Source organism: Candoia aspera, chromosome 2, assembly GCF_035149785.1.
Source record: "Candoia aspera isolate rCanAsp1 chromosome 2, rCanAsp1.hap2, whole genome shotgun sequence".
Taxonomy (NCBI): Eukaryota; Metazoa; Chordata; class Lepidosauria; order Squamata; family Boidae; genus Candoia; species Candoia aspera.
In genome coordinates this window covers 185,859,399-185,871,535 of record NC_086154.1, presented here as the reverse complement: position 1 = coordinate 185,871,535, position 12,137 = coordinate 185,859,399, and the positions used below count along the sequence as shown (strand labels likewise).

At 39.6% G+C, this 12,137-nt stretch overlaps 1 protein-coding gene across 1 annotated transcript in view; it reads left to right on the top strand.

Moving 5' to 3' along the window:
- The first annotated feature begins 1,758 nt into the window (after positions 1 to 1,758).
- DENND4C (DENN domain containing 4C) overlaps positions 1,759 to 12,137 on the top strand; it is an 81,532-nt gene continuing 71,153 nt past the window's right edge. The window contains exon 1 of the mRNA XM_063295027.1: positions 1,759 to 1,877. The gene's annotated coding sequence lies outside the window, so the exon portion shown is untranslated. The remainder of the gene's footprint in view (positions 1,878 to 12,137) is intronic.

Below are 12,137 nucleotides of genomic sequence, written 5' to 3'. Positions count from 1 at the left end.
TAAAGTGGTATCTTTGATTTCCTTTGCTTGTTTGGCATTCCATTTATCTGTAACACAATATCCCCATTAATGAGAGGTGAGAATGAAATTTTTGGTTGCTTAACCCACATCATACAGAATAGCTTTTCTTTCTGTTTTTTTTTTCCTGTTATACTATTGACTGTCTGGAATATAATTGCTGAAATATCCTAGGCCCCAGATTTGGCTGTCAAGAATGAATATCAGAATGTGTGTTAATTGGAGATGTTGCTGTTTGTTGCATAGCCCTCATCTATTGTGTGGCCTTAATTGGGTCAGATTCTTCAGAAGTGGTGTCCTATGCTATTTCTTTCCCACAATTCTGTTTATTACATGGGATTTAGAATGGCAAACACCTGCAAACCGCAAAAGGAAGGAAGAAATAGACCATAAGCTTACATAAAATCTGCCTAAATGAATTTATATGAATTAATCAAAAATTTGAAATTTAAACAGAAAAATATTTCATTATAAAGAGAAGGTTGGCCTGGTGAAGTTTGCATGTCTATTCAACCAGCTGTTCAAGTGCTAATTTCATGCCCTCTATGTATTAGATCTTTATTTTAGTTTGTTTGGCCTAAATAGTCTTCCCAACAAAGGGCATGTTCAGACAGAGGACAGTTCTCTAACAGACCCTGAAATTGATAGTTTAACTCTGTATAGACATGCCAATCCCATTTGGTCTGACTCCCTGACTAGTATTTTGGTAGTTTCTGCTGCTTTCACTGTCAACAATTTATAGTCACCTAAATCTCCTCCTCCCCTGTTTCTAACACACACCATTTAGGAGAGATGATGATGGCGATGTTTTGGCAATGATTTTATTGATAAAATAGCAGACCTTTACAATTTGGTGCACTATGATCCGCACTGCGCTCTTAAAACCCTGCTTCCAGTAAAGAAAAAAACCTGTGGAAAGAGACCCCATGCAATGAAATGTGAAGGGTTTGGAATTATTTTGGAATAACAATAATACCACTCTGAGTCTGTGTTTCTTAAACTTTTTTCTCTCAGGATCCCTTCCCACTTTTAAAAATTATGGAGGACCCCAAACGAACTTATTTTAATTGTTAAATTTATACACTGCCCATCTCACCATAGAAGTGACTCTGGGCAGCTTTTGTTTGTATGGATTATATTTATCGGTATTTACCGTCTGAAAAATTAAAATTCACACATTCGCTGCCACTACTGATTCTCACGATTGATGGGATTTTAATATTGTTTATTATTTTTCAAAACAGGCTGCCAAATAATTTTGATTTCGGGGACCACTGAGAGGGTCTTGGAGGGCTCCCAGGGGTCTTAGGACCACACTTTAAGAAACAGTGTTCTGAGTGATCTTGGAGGGAGAGGAAAAACTCGGTTTAGCCCCAGGCTGTTCAACTCGGAAGCCACTGAATTCAATTCCTCCCCTCCCATAAACGCGCTTAAGATTGCACGGGAGCCCCTCAACGTCAGAAGGTGCAACATCGCCAGGCGGCTCAGAAGAAATGTTTCCGCCTCGGCCTGGGCCGAGCCCCAAGGCCACGCCGGCCCAACGGAAGGCCTCTCCGCGCTGCTTAGCGCCGCCTAGTGCAGCGCTTTCGGCGGCGGGGCGCCTCGCCTCTTTCCCTGGTGCCGCCACCGCCTCCTGGGCGGGCCCCGGATCCGCCTCCAGTTGCTTGCGGGGCTGAAAGGAACATGGTGGCCGCTTCCTCTCTCCTAAGCTGCAGCGGCGGCTCTGGCTCTCCTTGAGGAGTCGGGAGGCTGCGAGCCCGCGTCGGCGGGTCAGCCAGGCCGCAGTGGGTCTCTGCGCTGAGGAAGCCGAGGGAGCCCAGGCTCTGCCGCCGCCGCCACAGGTGCGTCAGGAGAAGGGGGTTGGAGGAGCTGACAGGAGGCGTCTCTCGCTTCCCGGGTGGCTGCCTTTGCCCCTCGTCTCTCGCTGTCTTTCCCTCTCTCCCCCTCAGGTTTGCGGATACCGAGTCCCGGCTTTAGCAAGGGAGGGAAAGCCCGCTTGTGCAGATAGGACGGTGCTCTTTCTTGAGCAAATACGCACTTGGCCGCCTGTTCCTTCCCTCTCCCCCCCCTCGCCTTGCCTTGCCCTCCTCCTGAGCGCTGGGATGCAAGATCAAGTTGAGAGAGAGTGACGGGTTGCTGGCGCTGGGCTGCCCTGAAGGTGTTGGACAGGGCCGCTGGAAGAGAAGAGCGCGGTTTTTTGCCATGGGGCCGAGGTGATTTGGACTCGGAACGGCCCTTGAAAACAAGGGGCATCCGGTCACAGCTCTTCCGTGCTGGATGAGGGAGAGATTCATCTCCTCTTTCCTCCCGTGAATGGCATTTTCCTCCCACGTGTCCTTACCTGCGCAGAACTGTATGAAGTTCACCTGCGGGTTAAGAAAGAGCGGAGCTCCGAAGAAGGGCCCGCGATTCTGTATTGTCTTTCCTTCATCTCCTTCCTTGATTATTGATTTTGATCGATGCAACCATGGAGGACACGCTAGCCTGTGCTAAAATGAGATTGGATAATCTGTGGTTCCACGTGTTGTGAGAATCCAGCAGTTATTTTAGTATATTCTATAAACCAGGCTGGGGGGAATCAGATGGCAGAAGGGCAAAGGCTCGGTTTCTGTGGCTGCCTCTGAATCAATCAAGCCATACTGCAGTGTACTTTTTGGCTATAGCGTCTTGGGTTTAGTTTGTCATATGAGCTCAACCCCACTGTTCCTGTAGAGAGAATCCTCCATCTGTGTATAAATATTCATTTATAAATATTTGTGTTGCATTTGTGATTTAGGCTACAGTCTTACACCGTTTATGTGGAAGTCAGTGCTGTTTTACTTTAACTAGTTGGACTTGCTTCTGGGTAGATGTGTGTAAAATTGGATTGTTATAAAGAATGTCTTACGTGGTAAGTGTTTATGGCTACAGGGTGGGCTCTTGATTATATGTAATCTAATCATTACTTTAGAATAGCTTTGAGGCAGGTGATAGCCAAACTACCATATACTGGACTTTCACATGGTCAACAAACTTCCCAAGATATTTGAGTATAGCTTTAATTTAAATGAGAAAGTCAGTTATAACTTCATCTGAATTGCTCATATAATTCCTGTTTAAACTTGCTCAGTGCAAGTCTTTATTTTCTCCGTAATGCTACTTCCCCAGAAGGTCTTGGTTTCCTCAATGCCCAGGAGATGAAGAATTAGTTAGCTCCCTAAATGCTAGCATTAAAGATAGCAACACCTGGGACTGAGGTAAATCTGTTACCACGTTTCATCTTATCTGCAGTTTTGACTTTCCTGTTCCTCTTTTGACTTTCAAGTGATTCAGTTTAATTCTAACAGGATATTGTGGAAGAAATCCTAAATACTGTTTTCAAAGAACGGTAAAATAAGCCAGTTACTATGAAGTATGTTATGGTATTTGTTGCTATGGTGACATAATGAACGTGTTAATAGTTTAACAAATAGGATTGAAGTTGCATAAATAGCCCTCTGAAATGTGGTTTTAAGTTTACGCTTAATATGTATCTGGGTGACATCAGCCAGTATTAAGACCGGGTTCAAATATCATGGTGATCTACAGTTTATATACCCATATATATATTTTCAATTAACTGCACCTGAATGGGTTCATACAACTTGCTAAGCAAACCTGGCAAATTGTATTTGGACTTAGAGTGATGCAGGAACTCAGCTATAGCTTGCTTACTGATCCCTCTGATCCAAGCTGATTATTTTGGATCTATTTATTTTCCATATAACTTTAATGATGGGGTGTCAGATAGCAAGATGAATGAAAATATTTTTAAGCATGCACTGAATTACAATAAAATTGATGCATGCTTTTTCCATAATACTTGATGTTTTGTATGAAAGTGCTTGCTTTTAGCTAAATCTGTCTTTTCCTTCTATATGTAACTTTGAAATGATTCTTTATGGAATCTGTTGCCTTTGTTGTTGAAAGAAATCAATAATCATAATCATAAACATCAGATGGAAAAATATCCTGGTATGTGTTCAGTTGTAGTACATAGGTATAAGTTGTTATAGTAGATATCCAAGAAAATTTATCAAGCTAACTCCATTCCACTGATGTATTGCTGTGTGTGTTAATAATTATTTATAAGGGGTATTTTTTTAAGCTTTAATTTCAGGGTAGCCAAATATGGTCTGAATCTTGTCACTGAATAACTTTTTTGTGGTTGCTCCTGCTCTACCCAATATTACTCAAACCGAGATTAAAAATCTTTCTCACAACTACATTTTAAGGGAAATAAAGCAGGGCTGCGTCAGGGGTAAGCAATGGGGTCCCAAAAGTAAAAAGCAGTTATGTTTCTACTGAATAAAAAGTAATCAGATTGCAGCATTCTCATGTGGTATCTCATGGGATTCAAGCTAAAGATCTTGCAAAATCTTGGGAGCAAGGACTGTAAAATCTAAAATTATTAATAGTTTGAAATAATTTAACAAATATAAGAATTCAAATTTTCTTCAATTGTTGCATTGTTGCATTTTTTTTAGATTTCTATCAGCTGGCCCATGAATTGTCATTAAAAAAAACCCAGGAAAGACACATAATAGAGAAATAAACACATAGTTTAAGAATATAATTGAAGTTTGTTATTACAAAATAGAGAGTTGATCATGCACATAACTATGGGGTTTGCTCCAAGTGGTCACACCAGCTCTTTATTTTGTGCAATTATATGTTTCATCCTATAGCAAAAAGGTTGTAGACCATCTCTCTTTTTTAGTATAATAAGCATATAAGTAATGGAAACTCTTTGTCCCTAGCTATGCTCTGATGTCAGCAGTTAGGGAAAAACACTTGGAGAAGCTCCTCTGTGGCCATATAGCAAACCTTCCTATACTGTATGAGGTAAAGTTTCCTATGCATGTCTTTCTATATACTACTACAACTCTCTTGTTTGTCTGTTTGTAACCTTCAGTTGGGTGAAACAGTGCATCATAAGGCAACAGTTTTTGAATCAATGTACCTCAAATGGGCTAACTTAAAGAATGCATCCAAAATCTAGGACCCATTATTCCCATGGGATTGAAATTTGGAAAAGTTGTGGCTGCTTCAGCACTGCCCCACCGCCACGGTCAGCCACGGTCACATGATTGTCATTTCCAGTGCTCCCTGCCAGCTTCCCACAAGCCAATGGGGAAGCCAGTAGGAAATGTGTACTCTTCTGAGGTGATGATGGCACTGTATACCTCAGGGACTGAAATTTGGCAAAGTAAGTCAGCAGGAAGTCTGGACTCTTACTGTAAAAAACATTTTTTGTGGTAAAAAATAAAATAATATCAGCCTAATTATGCTTCATGAAAGGGGCGGGGGGAGGAAACATCATGGTCAACAGATGACACCAAATGTTGGGAAGTGGCAAGGAGGAGGAGAGAACAAGAAACGGATGAGGCCAGGGCCTCACAACTCCAGGATGACAAGGATCCAGGATCAAACAATCAAGAAAAATAACACGAGAAAAGGAGAAACAGAGGAGAAGAGGCATGCACATGTCCAGAATGACAACAAGAGGCACAGAAGGAGAAGAGAGGAAGACACAGAGGAGCAGAGAAATGCGTGTCTCCAAGATCAGAGACAAAGAACAAATAGCAAAAGATATGAACAAATGGAGGATGAAAGGGCTACACATCTCCAGAATGACAACAGATGCCACAGAATGAGGATACAAGAAGAGACAGAAGAGGAAAAGGAAGATCAACTTGAGAATATGTGGCAAACAGTAATTGCTGTGAGCGTTCTTCAACACGACAATACCTGCCTTTGACGACAAGACCTCAACAGAGAAAGAACAGGGGAAAATACACGGCTGTCACAACATAATATTTTTGCTGATTGTGCGATGGCCAAAGTCTACCCTCACTGTTGTGCCTTTCTATTCCCGGGAGAAATTCCAATTTCTCCTGTATGACGGGAAAGGTCAGGATAGGCAATTTGCAACATAATGAACTCCTCAATTTATACAGCAATGATGAACCTATTGCAAATGAGTTCAGGAAGACCATCAGACAGTACTGCCTCTTCCAAATTATATCCTTTGGTGCCAAAGAAGTCCTTCCAAAGAGGAATGGATGGAATCCTTCTGTGATTATTCAAGGCAAATCCATCAGGCAGGGAAAAGATGTGAAAGCATTAGAGCATTCTTAAAGGATGGCAGATCAACCAGAAATGTTGTCATCAAAAGCGTCCTTTGATAAACAAAATGCATCTATATTTCTCTTGCTACGCATTTTTCTTCTTTAAAAAACTGATGTTTTCTTCTTTAATTTTCAAACTAAACCAACAGCAATCTGCCCATGGTCATTCTGTTTCTCTGTTTAGGTAAGGAAATATTTCTGAAATGATTACCCAACGGGTTACTGGTTGTCTAGTGTTCATTGAAACCAAGGTGCCAATGTGATGCAGTAGTTAATGTGTTAGACTAGAAACGGGAAAACCCAGGTTTTGGTTCACCCTCAGTCATGAAAAATCCCTGGGTGACTTTGAGCCAGTCACTCACTCTCAGAGTTGTTGTTGTGTGAAAAAATGAGAGAACACTAAGTTTGCTGACTTGATTCCTGAATGAAAGACAAGATACAAATCTAATAAGCTGGAATCAGCCACTCAAGAAGGAGAAAAACCATTGTAACACAGTGCTCTGCACTCTTAACCCTCACAGCCAATCCAGAGCAATACCATGGTTGATGTACCAAAGGCTGCCAAGAAATCCAGCAGGTAAGTCACACTCCCTATCCTGTTCCCGCCATAGATAACCAACAGGACAGCCAGTGTGGTTTCCATTCCATAACTAGGCCTGACTAACTATTCCACCTGACATACCTAATCTTCTAACTAATTAATAGGAAAAAACCTATTCTTTTCTGTCACTAACCCTATTACTTTTCCTCCATGCTTGCTGCCATCTTATTGTGTGCTATAATCCAATCCTGTAGTCATATAATTTACATGAAACTTGAATATACAATTTAAAAATGTAAAATAATACTGAAGTGTGTCAGAATAGATAATGGATATGTGAGCCCACAAAACTGTATTAAACTTGTTAAGTAATATTGGTTGTCTAGAACTTGCTGTGCTCTAATTTATTCTTTTTAGAACTTGTAATGGAACATTGCTGAAAGTAGCCAGCTCTGTGTATGCTGATGTTATTTAATTGACGTATTTTATGATATACCACTTCGTTGCAATTTAAGCAGTAGTAATGTTTACATGTATCAGCTTGGCATTTGCCAATAGCATGTTTTGCAGAGTCTGATGCACTTTTTTGAGAGAGAGAGAGAGAGAGAGAGAGAGAGAGATACCTGAAATGGGTAATTGCACAAAGATCTTGGTTTATCATTGTTAACTCTGCACAGGAGAATCCATTTCTCCAAATAGTGAAGTCCCTCCAAATAGTAAATACTGAAGCAATATGGTATTCAAAATTATGAGAACGTAATCATATGCTATCTATCACTGCTTTAGTCTTGTCTAAACCATTTGTTTGTGTGTGTGTGTGTGTGTGTGTGTGTATGCTCTCTGCAACTCATTGAGATCTTTGTTGAATTGACTCCTGCAATTAATATAGTACATTATTACAAATATGCATTTGCTGAACTTCATTAAAACTTAGTTTCAGCACTTGTGGAGTTATCATTTGTAGAAAATAATAGATTTTTAATGGTTTATAATTAATGTCAAGAGAAAGAAAGAATTGTTCGATATTAGTAGAAAAATGGTTTAGTGGGTGTTCTTTCCCCAACATGGTGTCCTTTATATATCATAAATTACAAATTCAAAATGATGATTACTGAAATTACCCAACATACCTACAAAACAACAGGTTGAGAAATGCTACTTAGGACAGCTACATTAAACATACTGTAATGTCCTTCTGTTCTTCCTCTGTTCTTTACCTTTTTAAAAAGTACACATAGACTTGGGTACAAATGTAGGTTATAAAATCATGTGAGCAATTGAGAAAGCCTGCATCTCTAGGTATGTGTAGGACAATTTGTAATGCAGAGCTGATTTTATTTGCCTCTCTGTTTGTTTTAGTATAATGTTTTGCATTTAAAAAGTAATGTTTTATCTTATTGCTTGTTTTATTCTGTTGAAGATGCCAGTGAGTGATGTTGCTTTGAAAAATATTTTCATATAATTCCCGTATCTTTAAAGAATGTTATGAATCAGAACTGTATAATATTTATCTAGCATCATTTGTGTGTATTCTTAAAATAATAAACCTGTAATACATGAGCTATGGGCTATTTGCATATTTTGGATGATAGAAAACTGATTTCTACTTTGCTAGCACTATTGTTTGGCTAAAAATCTAGTGACACTATTCCTCAAAGGCTGGAGCAAGTATTAGAACAATTGCCAACATTTTTTGCTTAATTGTAAATCCAGAATATTTTTTTTATTTTATTTATTTTCTATCCCACCTTTATTATTTTTTTATAAATAACTCAAGGCGGTGAATGTACCTAATACTCCTTCCTCCTCCTATTTTCCGCACAACAACAACCCTGTGAGGTGAGTTGGACTGAGAAAGAAGGACTGGCCCAAGGTCACCCAGCCAGCTTTCATGCCTAAGGTGGCACTAGAACTCTCAGTCTCCTGGTTTCTAGCCTGTTGCCTTAACTACTAGACCAACTGAATACCAATAAATTAATCATACTATTTGTTTTGGGAGAGGGGAGATGCCATAGCATAGTGGAGAGTATATCATTTGTGTGTACTAGACACCTAAAGAAAGGATAAGGCAACTTTCTTTGGCTTATACTTTTGTCTCTGTGTGTCCTCCAAATGTGCCAGAGGGAGAATAATAGAATTACAAGGTCGGAAGGGACTGAGGAGATACTCTAATCCACCCCCCTGCCCAGGTCAGGAATCCTCATACCATTAAGACAAATAGATGTCCAATCTTTCTTGAAAACCTCCAGTGATGGAGGCAGGCTGTCCCACTGCTTAATACCTCTCACAATCAGGAAATTGATGCTTATTGCAAATTTGGGTCTCTCTCTGTACAGCTTCCACCAACTGGTTCTTGTCTTAATCTCAGGTGCTGTGCAAAATACATCCACACCTTCTGCCTTATGACATCCTTTCATGTATTGGAAGACTGCTATTGTGCCTCCCCTTAGCCTTCTCTTCTTTAGGCTAAACATACCAAGTTCCTTTAACCACTCCTTGTAGGATTTAGCCTCCAGCCTCCTACCATCTTTGTTGCTCTTCTCTGCACTCTTTCCAGTTGCTCAGCATCCTTTTTATATTGTGGCAACCAGAACTGGACATAGTATTCCAGGTGCACTCTGACCAGTGCAACTTGGAGTGGTACTATCCATTCTTATGATCTTGACATTACAGGTAGTCCTCGCTTAACAATAATAATTGGGACCAGCAACTCTGATGCTAAGTGACACGGTTATAGAGCGTGGTGTCACTTGACTATACTGACTTACGATGGCAGTTGTGGCAGGCCTGGTTGCCATTGTTAAGCAAATCCCGCATGGTCATTAAGTGTGAATCATGTGACCTCCCTATGTGACCTCCTGCCGGCTTCCCCATTGACTGCTTGTCAGAAGCTGGCAGTGAAGGTTGCAAATGGCAATCACGTGACCACAGGACGGTGCAAGCATTGTAATTGCAAGACAGTTGCCAATTGCCCAAATTGTGATCACATGACTGTGGGGATGCTGCGATGGCTGCATCTACAAGGACCAGTCTTAAGTCTCCTTGTTCAGCACCATTGTAACTTTGAATGGTCACTGAATGAGTAGTTGTTAAGTGAGGACTACCTGTATACCTCAGTTGATGCAGCCCCAAACTACATAACCCATAATGGCACATCTGAAATGTTTGGCCTGGTTTTTGTGTTTCTAGAGTTGGAGAAGAGGTTAAGAGGAGGTATCTTCTGTTGTACTCTATAGCTTAAGAAACATTGTTTTTCTGTTAACACCCAAATGGAGAAAATTAGCCCAATTATTTTGGGATTGTAAGCTTCTAAAGGAGGTATTGGATGCCATAATATTGCAAGACTTATGACAATTCCTATGCCTTTTAATATCCCCCAAATGCAAAAAGTGTCCAAAAATCTCAATGCCACCCAGTCCAGAGTATGTAAGGGCCATATGTGGGCCACAAGTTGCCCACCTAAAGAAAGCATTCCTGTTGGTGGGAATGGAAAATCTTGATGCTATTGTTAAAAATTTGGATAGCCCATCCTCCAGAACTTGATTTCCTTCTCCCTGAGCTTGTGAGAGCTAGCTGTGGCGTTGAGGGAGTTGTTAACAAGCTTTTAAAATAACATTTTAAATATATAATTTATTTCTCCCTTTTTGTAGATTAGAAGAATGCCATTATTGAAAATGACTTTTTTTTACCTTTTACTGAGCTCCTTTCTTAGATTCTGTATTTAAAATATGGTAGTTTTTTTTCCCTGCTGTTCTTCACTGAGACTATGTTAATTGTTGACTACTGTGTTCTTCCAGTTTGGTTTCAGACCCTGGAGAGAAAACTGGAACTTGCATTCTTCTGGCTAATGGATGCTTACTGTTTAATGTAATTTGTAAATCATGACATTTTCTTGTGTGCTTTCATATAGTTATAGGCACATCGGAAATGCTTCAGCAGCTTATGCCTAGTCCAGTAATTCTCAAAACTGTGGCACAATGGAATTGTGAAGGGGCAACAACAAATAAAATAAATGCTCCTTTGAAACTAAAGTATTATAGGCCAAGCTGCTCACCAAATCTGTTTGTCTTCCTCCATTTAATTGCTCTGGCCTCTCCTGTTTTCATTTAGGCTGTACTGGGGGCAATAACTTTGCATCTTCCTTCATTTCTGCTGGAGAACTCCAGCAGAATTCGTTGCTCTTTATGTAAACATATATTTGAGCTTGTCTCTTTCAGTCAGGTGGAATGGTCAGAACAGTGACCATACAGAAATATGGGGGAAAGAGTGTGTGTTTGGGTGTTGGATAGAACAGAGTAATTTTTACCTTAAAGCAAAATTTTCATCTAATTTACCCCCAGGAAAAATGAGTGCCTCAGATTTTATTAATGGCAATTGATAAAGTGTTTTCTGTGTGAAAAGCTTTCTATTAATGGGAGGCTGTGAAATGAATAGGAAAACAGGTGGATAAATTGACAGAACAGGTTGTTCCATAGCAATTGTGAACAAATGGGACTACTTTGCTTGAAGGAAATGAGAGAAGATTGAAGCCAAACAAAACAGGCACTGAGTCAGGTGATCATGTAGGAGGCAGCCTCTCTCTTTGCTTTTGTTTTGCAAGTTAGACTTTTCAGATTCATCAGGTTATTCCATAGTGACTGGTTCTGCAACTTTTAAGAATTATATGGACCAATCTAGATTATATTGTCAACTTCTCAGTCTAGCTCAAATGTCAAGTATGGCGACCTATGTGGCTGCTAAGAGTCAACAGTGTTTTGTTGGGACACAATCAAAAACTGGCAGTCATGTAAATAGGGGTTCTTAAGTATAAATAATATTAGAACAATAATTTATTAAAGCCATTATTGATTCATAGGTAGGTCTCCGAGTTAAAAATACACTTGGAACCCTTTTTGTTACTATAAACAGGTAATTTTTTTTTTAAAAAGATAACCTTTTGGTTGAACTGTGTGGTAACAAATAAACTAGATATCTTATTTTTGGTGCAGCATCTTAAAGTTGCTTGTTTGGTAATTTATACTTACTTGTTATAGTTACTGTAGTTACTTTGATCATATTCAAAAGCAGATAACTGAGCAGGTATATTCTGTTTTGTTACATAGCTCTGGAAACTTTTAAAACTAATGAAATGCAGCAGTGTATTTCAGTATCATCCAAAACAGCAAAAAAAAAAAAATGTGAAGAGATACATTATATAGCAGCTATGAAAATTGCCAAACCAGTGTTAGGTGTCATTACAAAAAGGTATACGTATAATGCCATTTTACAAGCCTGTGGTTTCTCTGCATTTAGAATATTGTGTATAATTCTGAGTGCTTTACCTCAGAAAGGATACACAACTGGAAAATGCACAGAAAAGGGCAATTATTATTATTGTTTCATTTCATTTTAGTCCATGACCAGCAGAAAGCAAGATACAGTACAATAAA